Source organism: Kogia breviceps, chromosome 14, assembly GCF_026419965.1.
Source record: "Kogia breviceps isolate mKogBre1 chromosome 14, mKogBre1 haplotype 1, whole genome shotgun sequence".
Taxonomy (NCBI): Eukaryota; Metazoa; Chordata; class Mammalia; order Artiodactyla; family Physeteridae; genus Kogia; species Kogia breviceps.
This window is the reverse complement of record NC_081323.1, coordinates 88,490,817-88,506,159: the sequence shown is the minus strand read 5'-3', so window position 1 is coordinate 88,506,159 and position 15,343 is coordinate 88,490,817. Positions and strand designations below refer to the sequence as shown.

General features: G+C 48.3%; 1 protein-coding gene across 4 annotated transcripts in view; it reads left to right on the top strand.

Moving 5' to 3' along the window:
* Positions 1 to 15,343, top strand: part of SDK1 (sidekick cell adhesion molecule 1) — a 786,274-nt gene that overhangs the window by 249,323 nt on the left and 521,608 nt on the right. The window lies entirely within an intron of this gene.

Genomic DNA, 15,343 nt, shown 5'->3' with positions numbered 1-15,343 from the left:
AGAACCAGAGGCGGTGGCAGCACTTGGGCTGGAACCGGGCCAGGGGCGGACACTGAGCAGCTGTGACCACGAGGGCCGGAAGAGGCCAACTGTCCCCCAGAGGTGTGCGCAGCGGCCAGTCAAGCCTCCGGAGAGGCCGAGCAGAGGGTCCTTCTCGCGGGGGCCGGTCTCGGGCTTCTCTGTGCTCCTCGGCAGTAGGAGACGGGGCGGAGCTGTTTGCTCGAGGGCCCCGGGAAGGTCCGGCATCCGGGGGCCAGCGTCGCTGGGCAGCAGGAGATCAGCTGTCCGCTGCGGAACGGGGGCCGTCGCCGCGCACAGCCCGGAAGAGGGGCGGTGCCAGCGCCTCCTCGAAGCCAGCCTTTGAATAGGCGGGGCGGTAATCCAGTGCGCCTCTCCCCGGGGGCGGTGCGTTTCCGCCATTAGCTTAGGCGGAAACCGGAAAACCGAAGGCTTCCTGGGCACGCAGCTGCCCGTGGCTCCTGCGGCTCCTGCGGCCACGAACGCTGCGCTGCCTGCTCTTCCCCTCCCTGAGGCGGCCGGGCGCCCCTCGCGGCCCCACGGTTCTTCCCGCCCCAGCGCTCAGTACGAAGGAGAAGAGAGACGCAGGAAGAAGGAAAGCAAAGGGGGGGACACCTGAACGCGTGACCAGCTCACACCCAGACACTGTGCTTTTTATCTTTTTTTTTTTTTTGCCGTACGCAGGCCTCTCACTGCCGTGGCCTCTCCCGCTGCGGAGCACAGGCTCCGGACGCTCAGGCTCAGCGGCCACGGCTCACGGGCCCAGCCGCTCCGCGGCACGTGGGATCTTCCCGGACCGGGGCACGAACCCGCGTCCCCTGCGTCGGCAGGCGGACTCCCAACCGCTGCGCCACCAGGGAAGCCCTTATCTTTTTTTTTTTTCTGATGGCTTCATCAATTCTACATGCATTTATTGAATATTTACTAAAGACAGGCTGTATTTTAGGTGCCGTTCTTTGTTTGCGGAGTTGGTGTTCTGAAGATAGGGTGTGTTGCAGCATTCCTAATAGTTTACTTTGAAGAGTGGAAAGACTTGGCTTCACAGTGAGGGCTCAGCTGGCCTTCCAAAGCAGACTCTGGTCCCTGAATTGAGCTGGTTTGTGAATTTCTGCCGTGAACTGTTGCCAGCACCTGGGTTTAAGGAACCCGTGGGGCCAGTGTGCTGTTGCCGAGAGTACATGAACCTGGGAAGGTTCCCGGCCTCCACCCCACAGCCTTGACCCTCACCAGCGCTGGCTTCAGGGCCCTGCCATTTGCAAAGTGCGACCTCGATTCCCCTCCATACCATCTCCCTCCACGCACACATTCCACGCAGCTAAAGCAGCTTATAAAGTAGTCAGTGCAACACAGTACTGCCTGGTTTCATGAAAATCACAAGGAAGACATTTCACTTCAAGTTACGAAGCAAACCAATTACTAAACCAAATAAAGGAATAAAGGAGGGACATGTGACAAAGGGTGAAAGAAAGCTGGAAAGAAAGTCAACTGAGATGAATAAGTTAGAGTTCTAGGATTGAGAAAAGAAGCAGTTATCAGGCTCACAAATTAATAATGTGAAAGGCACTTTCTCTGGGTTATAGAAGACGTCTGAGTGTGAGCTGTCATGTTGGAGCCACTTGGTATCTCCAAGTGCAGGAGAGTAATTTTCCGAGTTGCTCCTTCCAGCCCCCTCCAGGTTGTTTGAATTATCACTGCTTTACACTCCTGAGGAGCCCAAAGAACGGCCCCTTTGCCTCTCAGAAGACAGATCCTTAAGTTTGAATTGACATTTGTCTTAGCTCCAGCTCCATGACACAATACCATCGATTGGGAGGCTTAAACTACAAATTTCTCACAGTTTTGGAGGCTCAAAACCCAAGATCAATTTTCTGGCCAGTATGGTTTGCAGTGAGAGTTCTCTTCCTGGCTTGGAGACGGTCAGCTTCTTGCTGTGTCCTCACATGGTGGGGAAAGGGAGAGGGTAGAGAAAGCACAGGCTCTCAGCTGTCTCTCATGAGGACTCCACTCTCATGACTTAACCTAATCGTGATTATCTCCCAAAGGCCTCATCTCCAAATACCGTTGCATTGGGGGTTAGGGCTTCAACATACGGATTTTGGGGGGACAGAAACATTTAGTCCATAGCAACATCTCATTTAATGTTTACTTAAGCTAAAAGAATACATTTATACATTTTCTGGAAGAAAAAAAACCCGACATAGGCTGTAAATAGTGGTTTCAGCTGGCTTTTGATATTTCAAGATCAAGAAAAATCTAGAGATAAACAATAAAATTCCATTAAGTAGGAGCTTCCAAGGGACCGTCTTAGTAAAGGCAATAACTCTGTTTAGAGAAAATTTGGGGGATCAGCTTATTAATAGCATTCAAACCCATCAGGCTTTCTTTGTTCTTCAAAGTTACGGGAATGAATTAAAAACAAACTTCCCAGTCTATCATGTATCATTGAAACCCCAAACACAATAGCATTGTCTTGGTACAAACCAGGAGGCTGTAAATCTATTATTTATTTTTTATTAAAGGTGCAAGCTCCAGAGCTAGGCCTGTGAATAGCCAAGAGAAATAGGAGATGAAGCCTTTCATCTCTGCTCAGCTGTGCCCCACGTGACCCAGGTCAGCAGTGATTCAGTGTTCCTGCTCCTCTTATGAGTGTGTTTGTTTACCTGCACTATGTTCAAAGGTAAAGAAAAAAGAAAGGGAAAAATGAGGAAAATCACAAGTCTGACTTCACATTTCAGAAGAGAGTTAAAATTGTAATCAGAGGCAGGTACCCTACCATTTCCAACTCTCAGCAAAATTTTTTATCAAATGAGTTGTGCTTTGGATCGCTCACGGGTCATTATGAACAACGTAGAATGGGAATGCTGTGCTATTCAGACTTCTCTTTTATGTCCATCAGCCCCAAGCAGGTAGGTCTCTTGGGGTCACCACTGTTTACAGAGTAGATGGTGTCCTGTCCCAGGTGAAGGCTTCTGAAATTACACCAGACACCGGGGGTCTGACTCTGAACTAGCTGGGGGCCTCTGGAGCAGGTGGGCGGCATGTTGCCTGGTTCGAGAAAGCCTGCGTCTTCCTTGGGGGACCAGCGAGCAAGTGCAGAAAACATCGAGCAGAGAATCCCCACTGGGCAGCCGGGTGGCAGTGGTGACAACGGGAGATCCCTGGTGTCTTAATATGGTGGCCTTTGAGGGAACTGATCCAGTTAATGGATACCGTGCCCTCAGCTATCCAGCAAATAACTTCTTTACTTGGATACTAGGGTTGCACTATAGTAAAGCAGTCAGTATTTTTTAACTTGCTAGAACAGAGCAAGTCATAATCAATTCTACCAGTTTTCTCCAGTGTAGGAGACATTACTTACATCTGTGTGAACGATGCATGGTCATGTATGTGGCTGTGTTTTGTCTGCTTTAAGCCCACGTGAACAAACTGAAAACGGTGTTTCTTTATTGCCCCGGAAACTACAGCTTCTACATTTTGTTCCCGGTGCTTCCTTGATTCAGGTGGAAGGTGTGTACTTAAATTATATACATAGTATCTGCAGAGCTGAAGTCAGCCGCCCTTTGTTGGGACTGTCTAAACCTGCCTCTGGGGAAGGGCATGTGGATTTCCCAGGTAGCCGGTGGGCGTCTGAGCAGAGGGTGGACTCGGCGTGCATCTGTTTGCGCGCACCCGCCGCGGACAGACTTGCCCGCCTTTCCTTGGTGCCTTTGTAGCCACACCTCCTGACTGGAGTCCTGGGGTCCGGTCCGCCTGAGAGGCGGGGCCGCGCGTCAGCGCCCCTGGAGACTGGCCGTGCGGGAGGGTTTCACCCGCCCCTGAGCCCGTTCCACGCCAAGTCCAGAGGCTCCTGCGTCGGGAATCCTCGATCCCCCCGCAACACGCACAGACCGGCTTGCCGTTTCCTTTCCTTACGCTTCTCTACAAATCATCGTCTAGTCCTAGTAACAATCATGGCAGTAATAACAGAGCTCCAAGGCTGGTGCTGCTACTTGCACATTTTACAGACGAGGAGGAGGAGGCTGGGAGAGAAGGGTGCCCAGCCCAGGGTCCCCGACCAGCAGGTCCTGGTGTCAGCCTGGTCCAGGCTGTCTCGACGCGCGCGCAGTCCCTCGGGCTCCTAGGGGCTGGTGTGCGGGGTAGGGTCCTTCATGCTCTCCCGGCTCGCACACTGCGGCCTCTCCGGCCTCAAGTGTAACCTTCTGTTTATTGCACCAGGCTCTCTTGGAGGTTTCCGTCGCTCTGTGTAACCCCCATGGAAGTCTTTCATTTTCCTGCTACTTACTGACCTCTCTCTGTGTCAGACCCCGTGCTAAGAGCTTCCCATGTCTGTTGAGTTGAATTGAAGTAAACTGAGCATTTCATTGCTGCAGCAGCAAGGAAAGCATTCCCTATTTTGCTAATGAGGGACCTGGCTCACATTAAATTTTCATTTGGTTGTATCGTCCCACAATCATGTTACAAGCTTCTTGAGGGCAGAGTCGATAATTTCCTCTTTTTCTGTGTTCCCAGGCGACCCCTAATATGTCCATGCAACAAAGCGGCTTGCAGTGAGTGCCTTGATTAATTCCGTTTAAAGGAAATCTCAGGCTGTAGAGAAATGATCAGCGGAAGAAAGAGCAAGAGAAGTGGTCAAGTGGACCCTTTTGATTCCCCTTATACCGACGAGGGAGGTGGTGAGGTTCCCTCCCCTCCCTTCCCCTCCCTTGTTCTTGATTCCATCTTATTTTTTCCCCTGTAGTTTGCATTATTCTCCCCTAAAGGGGAGGCTTTATGAAAGCAGCGTCAAGGCTAGTCCTTCCGTTCCGGTCCTTGTTCTGATCGTACAGTAAAGGAAGCAGAGTCCCTTCCGTCTCTGGCAGGCCTTTAGCCATGCCCAGCACCCCCCCCCCCCATTTTTCCAGCGCCCTCTTTCTCGTGTAGCTCTGTGGCCTGAGCATGGCAAAGACTTATCATCCAGGACCTCTGCCGCGCCGGGGCGACAGACACATGGCGGGTCGCGGCAGGTAATGAGGGGCTGGCACAGGTAGTGGGGAGCGTTCAGGAATCCCGGAGCCTCAGGGAGACCCTCCCCCCCAGGCCCCGCTTCGGTTACTCAGGCCTAAGGAGGGCGAGGGGGTGGGAGTGGGGGATCCAAAGCACCTTGATAAAGAAGCTCAAATTGGAGGCTGTGGACAAATGGGTGTAAACGTTCTCCAAGCCTCGGGTTGCTTCTCGCATCTAGTCCCTGGCCGTAGCCACGGGGGCCGTACATCAGCATGACCTTGTTTATCGCTTTCAGTCTCATGGCGATTATCACTTGTGCCTGAGTGTGTGTAAATCTGGCAGTTCTGGCTCTAAAATAACATTTTCGGTCTTTCGGGAGTAAACTGCTTTCTAGGTAAACAAACTTTCAGTTTATTATGTTACCATTTAGAAACCTTCCTCTTCTTCCTCCAAATTGCTCTTAACGGTGACTGATTCATAAAGGATATTTTACTTACCTTGAAATAAGATTCTGTTTAGAACAGTTTTAGAACACAAGGAGAGTCGGCAGTCCCTCGTTAGAAGTACGCGAGGAGCTTAAAACACGGGAATCCACATCTGTGTTTGTGTTTGAGACGTTGTTTCTATCCAGTTCGTGACACTTACTTCTGACTCATTCACTGAATCGCTACTACGTGCAAGACCCTCCACGGGGGGGTCTCCTTAAGATACAGAAATGAACAACATGCAGCCATTCTCTGGCCCTTGAACCTCTACACTTCGAAAGGGGAAATAAAACAAGTACTCAAATGAGAGGCGGAGAGTCCTAGGTGTCCTCTGAGAGGTGTGGTGTGCAGAGGAAGGCACAGGGGGGAAGACCACATCTCCCTGCAAGATCGGGGGAGATGGCACAGAGAAGGTGGCATCTGGGACAGCAGGTTTACTCAGCAGTCGATGGAGGGTGGGGCAGGCATTTCCGGTGGAGGGAAAGCATGGGGCCTGTGGAGCCCTGGGAGGCCTAGTCTGGCTGGAGGGAAGGTTGAATGCCAGCAATCTATTAAGTAATAGGCTGGAACCCTGGTTTGGGGTCAGATACCAGCCTTCCTTCACCATCCCGGGAGGAACCAAATGGCAGTCTGAAGTGGCTGATGGTGGAGAAGTTTCTGAATTTTATAGAGCAAGAAAAGTAAATTGAGTTGAGTGATTTTTCCAAAGGATGTTTTTTGAACGTAGTTTGGAGTGTTGTGAGGAAAAAACGGTTCTGTGCTTTAATTAAGTGTGGGAAGTAAGCAGGTCTTTGTTATGAGATCGCTTCGTGCCTTCATTTTGCTTTGTGACTTTCTGGGTGGAGGATGTATTTTGTGCCCTTTCAAATGTCTTGGACCATAAACCTGAGTGGAACACGAGCCAGGAGCTCCTTGTTGGTTTCCCTTGGCTGCCTCCTCGTGTCTTCTGCCGGGATCTCAGTGCCCCGGGCGCAGCCCCGCCTGGCCCTCTGTCTGGGCTGCATTCTGATTCAGTTGTCCCTCCACTCCTGGCCTCGGCTAAAATGCTTCATGACAGTGTTCCTGACGGGGTGACCAAGGGCTGAGCATGATGCAACCTGGACTTCCCGGGGGAGTTAGCTTCCCAAGAGGTTAATCTTGATCAATAGGCGTTGGGAGGGAGCTGGGCTGCTGGAGTTCCTGTCCTTTGTCTCTTCGTAGTCTGTTCCGTGGTATGCTTCTCCTGAGAACCTTTCAGAGAAGTCACAGGTACCCGGACATGTCTGCCAAGTGCACTGATGTGTCTCTGAGTCTGTGCCATCACAGCTTCTGGGGCGACCCGGTACTTTACATCTCTCCTTGCCTCAGGTCTCTGTTTCTCTATGTCCTCTGACCTAGCTTGCACTTTGCAAATAAAATGTCAGCACTTAATCCTTGCCTCAGGCTCTGCTTTCTGGAGGACCTGGGCAAAGGCAGAACCTTGCTTCTGTTGTACGTTCAAGACCAGTGTTCCTCGGGGCTCACTCTGGGAGACAGTGTGGTGGCTCCGTGGGCGGCTGGGCTGGGACACCAAGGATGACCAGCCTCACAGTAGTCTAGGCCCACAGAGCACGAGGAGGAGAGAGGAGAAGAGGAAATGCCCAGCAGGTAGTGGATGAGGTAACGCAGAACTGGGACTAGAGGAGCCAGAGGAAAGGACTTGGGGGAGGGCTCGCAGAGACGATTAATAAAAAGATGGTGGTATAGACTGCATATGGGGGTGGGGTAAGCCGAAAAAGGTGGGAGATGGGACTGGCTTGGCAGGGAAAGGGAGGGGATGAGACGCTCTTGAGAGAGAGAGAGGATGACCGCAGAAGCAGGAGTGGGGTGTGGAGCCCCCCTGAGAACACTGAAGAGCGCGTGTCCTGACGGCGGAGGGGACCAGGGCCCTGGACTCCAGGGGTCACACAGTGGTGGAATCACGGTTCCCGGCGGGTGCAGTGGGTGCTGCAGGGGTGGCATTAAGACTGGAAGTTGGGTAGCGGAGGGGAGGAGGGTGGTAGCTAGAAGGTACATCTGGGTTGAGGAAAGGGAAGATAGATGAAACGGGAAAAAGCAAACTAAAAGCAAAACAGATTATAGCCACTTTTGCCTCTAAAGATGTGGTGTAATTTTTGTCATTGGAGAAATCTGTTTTTCTCTACTTTTAGAGAGATTGGTGGCTCAGGGATTAGAGGGAAAACTGACATTGCAGGGCCTCTGCCATTTTCTTGTTGCTAAAGGAAACAGAGTTTGTGGCTCTTTGTTTTAGAAGAAACAAGAATGAACTTTTGGCTATGCAAATATGGGCTCCACAACTGATTGGGTGGAAGGGAGCTATATTGCTGTGCTAAAGAAAGTGAGGGGCGTTGACTTTGGGGGTGGGACTGGCCTGGAAGAGAGGCCTGAGTAAAATGGAAGCAGAGTCATTAGGGAGGGAGAGGGCAGAGCCACTGCGCTGTTGCCCTAACTTTCAGCGACGTGTGCCATGCACACCGAAGGAAGAGGGCTGCCCTCCGCTGGGTCAGCACGGACCGGCAGGAGAGCCCAGCTGTGGGCCAGCAGCGGCGAGCAGGGGCAAGTGCGCCCGGCTGGCGTGACCCCGAGGGCCTCTCTCAGAGACCGGCAGCGAAATCGAGAGGGATCTGGACTTCCCACAGTACGTGGGAGAGGACGGCAGAAGCGCTTTTATTCCAGTGTCCGAGGACAGAGTAACCTTAGCTGTCATCTGGATGTCATGGGGGACTCTTCCTGTTTGTGTCGGCAGCGGGGAAGCACTCAGCGGAGGCGGCGATGCCGCCACTTCTGCAGAGAGGGAACGCGTGCTGCAGAAGCTGCTGGACAGTCAGCGTGATAAGGACTCCATAGGAGGTTTGTTTTTCTAAAGCAGCGAGGGTCCAAGTAGGGTCAGCCGGCCTTGTGGCGAAGCAGTCGGCATCACTGCTGGGTGTGGAAGAAGAAGGAGGAGGAGGAGGAGGAGAGGATGGGGGCCCCAGTGCAGAGGTTTGGGGCTCGGCACGGTGGGCACGGACTGAGGTTCCACCAAGGGCGGTTCTTGGGCGTGTGTGAAATCGTGTTGAAAGGGCTGCTTATGGGTCCAGACACAGTAGCTCATCCCTAACACACGGTCTGCTCGTGGACCTAGGTAAGAGGAAGTGACTGAGAATTTAGCAGCCAGACTGATGCCAAGCTTAGAGAAGAAGGGAGAGAGCAGAGGAAGGAGATGACGAGGAACAGGAGTTCAGGGGGTTTAGATGGCGGGAGACTTTCAGCATTTGCTGCTTGTATTAGAGCTCTTCATAGAGACAGAAGCAATGGGATATAACAATAGGAGGGGGAGAGAGAGAGAGAGAGAGAGAGACGTGAATTCGGAGGCTGAGAAGTCCCACAGTGTGCCATCTGCAGGCTGGAGACCCAGGAAGGCCGGTGGTAGTTTGAAAACCTGAGGGCCGGTGGTGTAGATTCCAGTCTGAGTCTTAAGGCCGGAGAACTAGGAGTGCAGAGGACAGACGCTCAATGTCCTGGCTCAGCAGTCTGGCAGGGGGTGGTGGTGAATCCAACCTTCCTCTATCCTTTTTGTTCAGGCCCTCCGTGGATTGGATGATCTCCACCCACAGCAAGAAAGGCCATCTTTACTCAGTCTGCCGTTTCAAATGCTCATCTCTTCCCAAAAGACCCTCACAGACACACCCAGAAATAATGTTTAGCCACCTATCTGGGCATCCTTTGGCCCAGTCAAGTTGACACGTGAAATTAACCGTCACATTCCTCCATGACCTTCCTTGGATGGTGACCTGGCTTTCCACGTGTGCGCATCAGATCTCCACATTCCAGTTACGAGAGAGCTCCTCCAGAGCAGGGCCCCTGTCTTCTCCCCTGTGTTCTCGGTAGCTGACAATGCTTTCCATGTACTAAATGTTCACTAAAAATGTGTTGGGTGGTTCATTGATCCGATAAACTTATGTCTATGCCAATGTAGAATTGCTCTTAAAAAGCTGTGGGTAAATCAATTCTTTGTAAATTGAATCTTATTTCAAATGTACAAGGGATCTTCAGCATTTAAAGGAACCTTAAGTCAATTTTTAGGAATCCAAGCGTCCTTTACTCTGTTATTCTCATTTTACGGATAAGGAAGCTGATTTGCAGAGAAATTAAGTGACTTGTCCCAACTGACTTGTCCTGATTTGCTGGCCAAATATAAGGTTCCTTCAAGCAAAGTATACCTGTTATTTAGGTAAAGAGAGACTCGGTGAAAAGTCCAACTATGGGATTTATAGCATTAGATTAATAACATCATATTTCCAGCAGTATTTATCTTTAGTCTGCAGATACTTAGTAGATTTGTTTAAGGTGAAACATTATTTCAGTAATACACTAATGAGTGAAATCTATATTGAACAGTTTTGTATTTTATGGCACGTTAATTAGAAAAAAAAAAAACCCACAGGAAAAGCTTCTAGCCAAGAAAATTCACTTATAAAAGGCCCCTGACTTAAAGCACTGAGTTTTTCTTTGGTGACTTGTGTGAGAAGGTGGACGTGCTGGGCAGGTGCGTGGCCGGAGTCAGGAACGTGTGTGTTCCTGGGTTCTCTGTTGAGGTGATGAAAGTCCTTGCAGCCATGACTTCATGCTGAGTGTGAGAAAGATGTTGAAAAAGGTTTAGTGAAGCCTTCTGGACGCCTCACTGATTGAATTATTCATTTAAAATTGATCAGGTTTTATCAGCCTCTGTGTTGCGTTGATTTAGTTTCTTCTTGCTGCGTTCTAGAAGAAAGTAATTTATTAGATGAGAGAAACTTGAGAAAGAAGCAAAGCTACTTTGGATCGCTCTTTTGGATGACCCAAACCAAACCAAAGGAGTAAAGGGATCAAAGCATTTGATTTGCTCTCCTGTCTCTTCATGGTCATGTTCCCATGGCTTCTGCTTTGTCAAAAATGATTTTGAAAGAAGCTTCTTCCTCTTCATTTGGGGTTGTAGTTTCCTGACATGGAACAGTGAATCAGATGTGAAGGACAGGAGTTACTTTGTACTTATATTCGATAACAGTTGTTGTGCAGATACCACCTCACTTAATTCTCTCAACTCTGCGGGGTGGAAGTTGTTAGCCCCGTTTTGCGTATCGCGAGACTCAGGGATGAACAGACTTGCTCAGCGGATTTGAAGTAGAAACAAATCCTGTTTCTTGAATTCTGAATTCTGGTTGGTTTGAAGTTTAAAAAAAAAGGATCGATTTAGACTTTTTTACCTCCTTCCCTGTTTCTGTTTCCTTTGCCTTTCTTTTGAATAAAGATTTATTATTTTTAAATTATATAACAAATTTAACGAAAAAGTGAATTGATAATTGAAAATATTCTGTTTAGCTTCTAAAAAAATGAATATTAATAAGTTTGAAATCACTAAATCACAGTGATTTCTTGCTTTGAGCAACACAGTTCTATTAATTAAAATGGAAAGTCTAAACATATATTGGGGAAGAACGCTAGTGTCAAATAATGGTGTGTGATATCCTTCACTTCCTTTAAACTGTCCTCAGCCTCAGCTGCACAATAAAATCACAAGGGAAGCTTGGAAAATGCTGATGCCTGGGCCCCACTCCCAGGCATTCAGATTCCATCGGTCTGGGGTGTGGCCTGGGTACCAGCATTTTTAAAAACTCCCCAGGAGATTCTCATGTACTTCCAAAGTTGAGAACTATGGTTGTATTATAATCATTCTTTAATCACATTTGGTTATTTTTTTTAAGTTAGAGCTCTGTATTTTAACATTTTGACGTTAGAGTTGTACAGTTCTGAGGAAGGCAGCTCAGACCAACTTACAGGCAATTCAAAGTCTTGACCTTTGTCCTTAAGGTTTTTATATTTTAGACGGCAATTACCGTAAAGATTACCCTTTTCCTTTTGCAGCGCCATAATACTGAGTGCCAGGACCTAAGTTTTTGAAACCTCTCAATAGACCCTTTTTAAGCTGCTCCGAGCCTGCTGGGTATGGCAGGACCCGGCTGCTAGTTCAGTGCTTTCATCTGATCGACACGGGGAGGATCACTGGCCACCCAGGGGGAGCCTGACCGTTATTCATTCCTTTCTGGACGTCCTTTGCGTGTTTGCCCAGAGGCCTTGGCGTTGGGCACGTTGTGAAAGTCATAAAATTAAAGAAGTGTTGTGCACTGGCTGCTCGTACAGACATTCAGAAAAACAAGTCACAGTAACGGCTGGGGCTTCCTCCGTTGCAAGAACATTCACTGAATGCCTTTTTGGTGTATATTTCTTGGTAGAATTTGCAGTGGGCCTACTGTGCGCTGATGGATAAAAAAGGGTGCATGTTCATGATGAGGCCACAGAGCTGGAAGCTATTTGTAATCTCTGCACCCATTTGTGTGTGTGTGTGAGTGTGTGTGTGTGTGTCTCCGTGCACACGCGCACATGGGCATGCTGGGATGTACATATATTGCTGGGTTTTTAAAAAATTTGAAACATGAAGCTCAATTTTTAAATGTTTGCAAAATTTGTGCAAAGGGAGAGAAACCTTTAAATGGGTGATTGTCAAACTTTTGTAGGCATATCAGGATCAGATTTAGTATCAGATTTGGGGTCCAAAGTTTGAGAGGCCAATGATTTAAATGAATTTCCCCCAAAAGCTATTTTTCTTAGATGCCCTGACAGAGATTACAAACAACTCTATTGATGGTTTCATATAGAAACAAGTGAGTGTATTTTTACCATTTGTGGAAATTATAGTTTTGAAAGTGGGAAGGCCTGTGTGTCACTATCTGCTCTATTTTTGGAAGTAATGGAGGGAGTATTTCAACCTGATTACTGCCTGTGGAGTAAGGAACTTAGTATTTGACTGACCACCTGCTGACACTTTATTTCCTTAGAGCTCCTCAAGTCATTATAACAATCACCCAACAGTCTGAAATCAAAATGATGTCTCACTATAAAATGTCAGCTATCTGTTGTAAAAAGATTACATGCCATTTAAAATATAATTGCCACCCCCCATCCCCTCCCCCTTACATGCAAACATTTGAGAATAACAGAATCCTTGCAAAGTGAGGAAGAGCATTCAAGGTTCAAGCTTTGCAAATCTGAGAAACTGCCTTCTGTTTCAAGGCTTTTAATAGTCCAGATAATTGTAACTCCACTTCCTGTCCTTTTCTTTCTCTCTACCTCCTGGTCATTCTTGCACCATTTTCATGATGCTGTTTGTATATTGCTGCCGCTGAATTCTGCCCAGTGAAGGTTATTTATTTTTTCCTAAGCTGGATTTTATCCTCTGTTGACTTACCCTGGTGTTCTGTTTCCTTTCTGAACTGCTACCAGACATCCCTTTCCATGCCATTGTGTAATGCACAGCAAGCTGGTGGAGCTTTGGGGACTCCTGCTGTGGAAGCCTGTTTAGATAAATGTCACTGCTTTAGACAAAGAAGAGCTTGGCTCAATCGCACCTCCAGAAACAGCTTAGATTGCCACCATTTAGGTGTTTTATCTGGCAGCTTGAAAGCATCTGCTTACTGTGTACTTTGAAACACTAGCTGGCTTGGCACGCGTTTTTAACTCATTGCTTATCAATATCCTTGGGGTGAAGGTGAAAAGTAGCCAGTGGGGGGTGAGCAACCTAGAGTCTGTTCCCTCCTGCCCACCTTCCCTGCACAGGCAGTTGGGAAGTTGAGACAGGCACCTAGGGAGAGAGAACTCACCTGTAAAACATTGCTGGAAAGCAGTGTTGCAGCTGGAATTTTGTGAGGCTGCAGTAGAGAGTCCTACCTCGGTCTTACTGTTGGGGAGGGCAGTTTAGTTGATTCAGCATCTGTGACAGCAGGCTAGGGTCTAGGTACTATTTTGAGAAGTCTTACTCACCTTAAGGCCTATTTCCTGACATTAAGAACATGCTTGTGTAGTAATGCTTTTTTCTTAGCACCTCCGGGCTTTTGAAAGGGGCATTTGCCTTCAGTTATTTCTACCTGACAGCCGTTGCCCCTGGGCCTCCCTGTTGAGTGTAGGGGCCCCGGGGACAGTGTAGACCATCTCCACCAGGCCAGGCCTCCCTTCTTTTGCCCTCCAGGTCCGGGAATGGCACGTGCTCCCAGTGGGCAGTGGCCGTGGGTCTGCTGCCCCTTTCCTTGAATCTTGCTTTGTTTACTCAGGGACCTCGGAGGCTCTGAAAGTACTCAGCTCATGTTTTCATAATTCTGCTTGTTTAGAGCATGATTATTTTGAAGAAAACTTTGAAGACACCTTCTCATGATGGTTTCCCTTCTTATTCTCATATGGAATCCATCAGCCTTGCCCAAGATCTTTTTGCAAAGAGGTCCCCCCGTCTACAGGGGAGATCCTTGTGGTTTTCAAGAATGTGTGTCCAAATTCAAGGCAACTGTCCTTCCATCCTTCTCCTGTTGTCCCCCCCCCGTGTCCCCTCCCCTTCCTTCTGTGCACTGACCACTGCTGACACCCACAGACAGGAACGGGCTCCTTTTAGGAGACTGTAAGGCAGACTGGGTGAGAGCACAAACTTCGCGTGAAGTTCCCTGGGCACAAGCCCAGCCTCTGCCGCTTCCCAGCTGTGTACCTTGGGCACAGCCTTGCCCCTTCTGTGCCTCAGTTTCCTCGTCTGTAGAGCAGTGAAAATCATAGTACTTAACATGCTTAGCACAGATAGCTATTATTATTATCTCCTAAACATGCTACTTTAACAGCTTTGCTGAGATAATATAAGGCCAGAAAACCCACCTGTTTGAAGTGTGAGTTCACAGTGTTTAATGTTTCCGGAGTTGTCCAGCCCTCACCACACACGAACTTTTGAACCTCCCGAATGACCCTTGTACCTGTGAGCGCTCTCTCGCCATCCTCTGCCCTCTCCCTGCTCTGCTTACCTGTCCCCAGGTAGCCACTAATCTACCTGGTCTGTAAAGATCTGCCTTATTCTGGACGTTCATAGTAATGCAGTCATAGACCGTATGATTCTCTGAGACTAGCCACTCTCACTTAGCTCGTGTTTCTAAGGTTCATCCGTTGTTGCAGCGTGTATCATTTATTTTTCTTTTTACTGCTGAGTAATATTACATTGTTTATCCGTCCATCGCTTGATAGACATTTGTGTTGTTTCCACCTTTGGGCCGTTACGACTAACGCTGCTACGAGTGTTCCTGTGCAAGTTTTTGTGTGGGCGTGTGTTTTTATTTCTCTTGGACGTGTCCCTAGGGGTGGAATTACTGGGTCACATGACAGTTCTATGTTTATCACTTTGAGGAGCTGATGGACTGTTTCCACTTTATATTCGTCCCCACCAGCAAGGCGTGAGGGCTCCAGTTTCTCTGTATCCTTGCCAACACTGGTCATTCTTTGTCTTTTTGATAATAGCCATTATGGTGGGTGGTTTGGGATAGGTTATCTCATTATGATTTTGATTTTCATTTTCCAAATGACTGATGATGTTGAGATTTTTATGTGCCTATTAGCTTAAGCACATCGACTGTACGAAAATTGTGCTTACTGCTTTAGAGATACTACAGATATGAGAAATACCAGTTCCTGCTTTAATAAAGTTTGCAACCATGGCGAGAGAGAGGATAGTTTTTAAGTCACGTGCACTTAAAGAATCGCACCTGGATCTCATTAACATTAAGAAAATGTTGGCTCTAGATAAAGCAAAGCCATCATTGATATTTAGAGTTTAATCGTTTCCTAATACGTTTATGTATAGAGAGATCATTTTGTCTGGTTTCATCTGTACTTGCATTTGTGTTTTAAGTTTAAAAATAGGTGTTTAGTAACGTGGAAAATGCCTTTTTTGCTGCCACAGTGAGCTCCAGTTTGTTCTCAGCAGCTCTTAGAAGATTGGAGTCAGATGCAGCCAGTTTTCT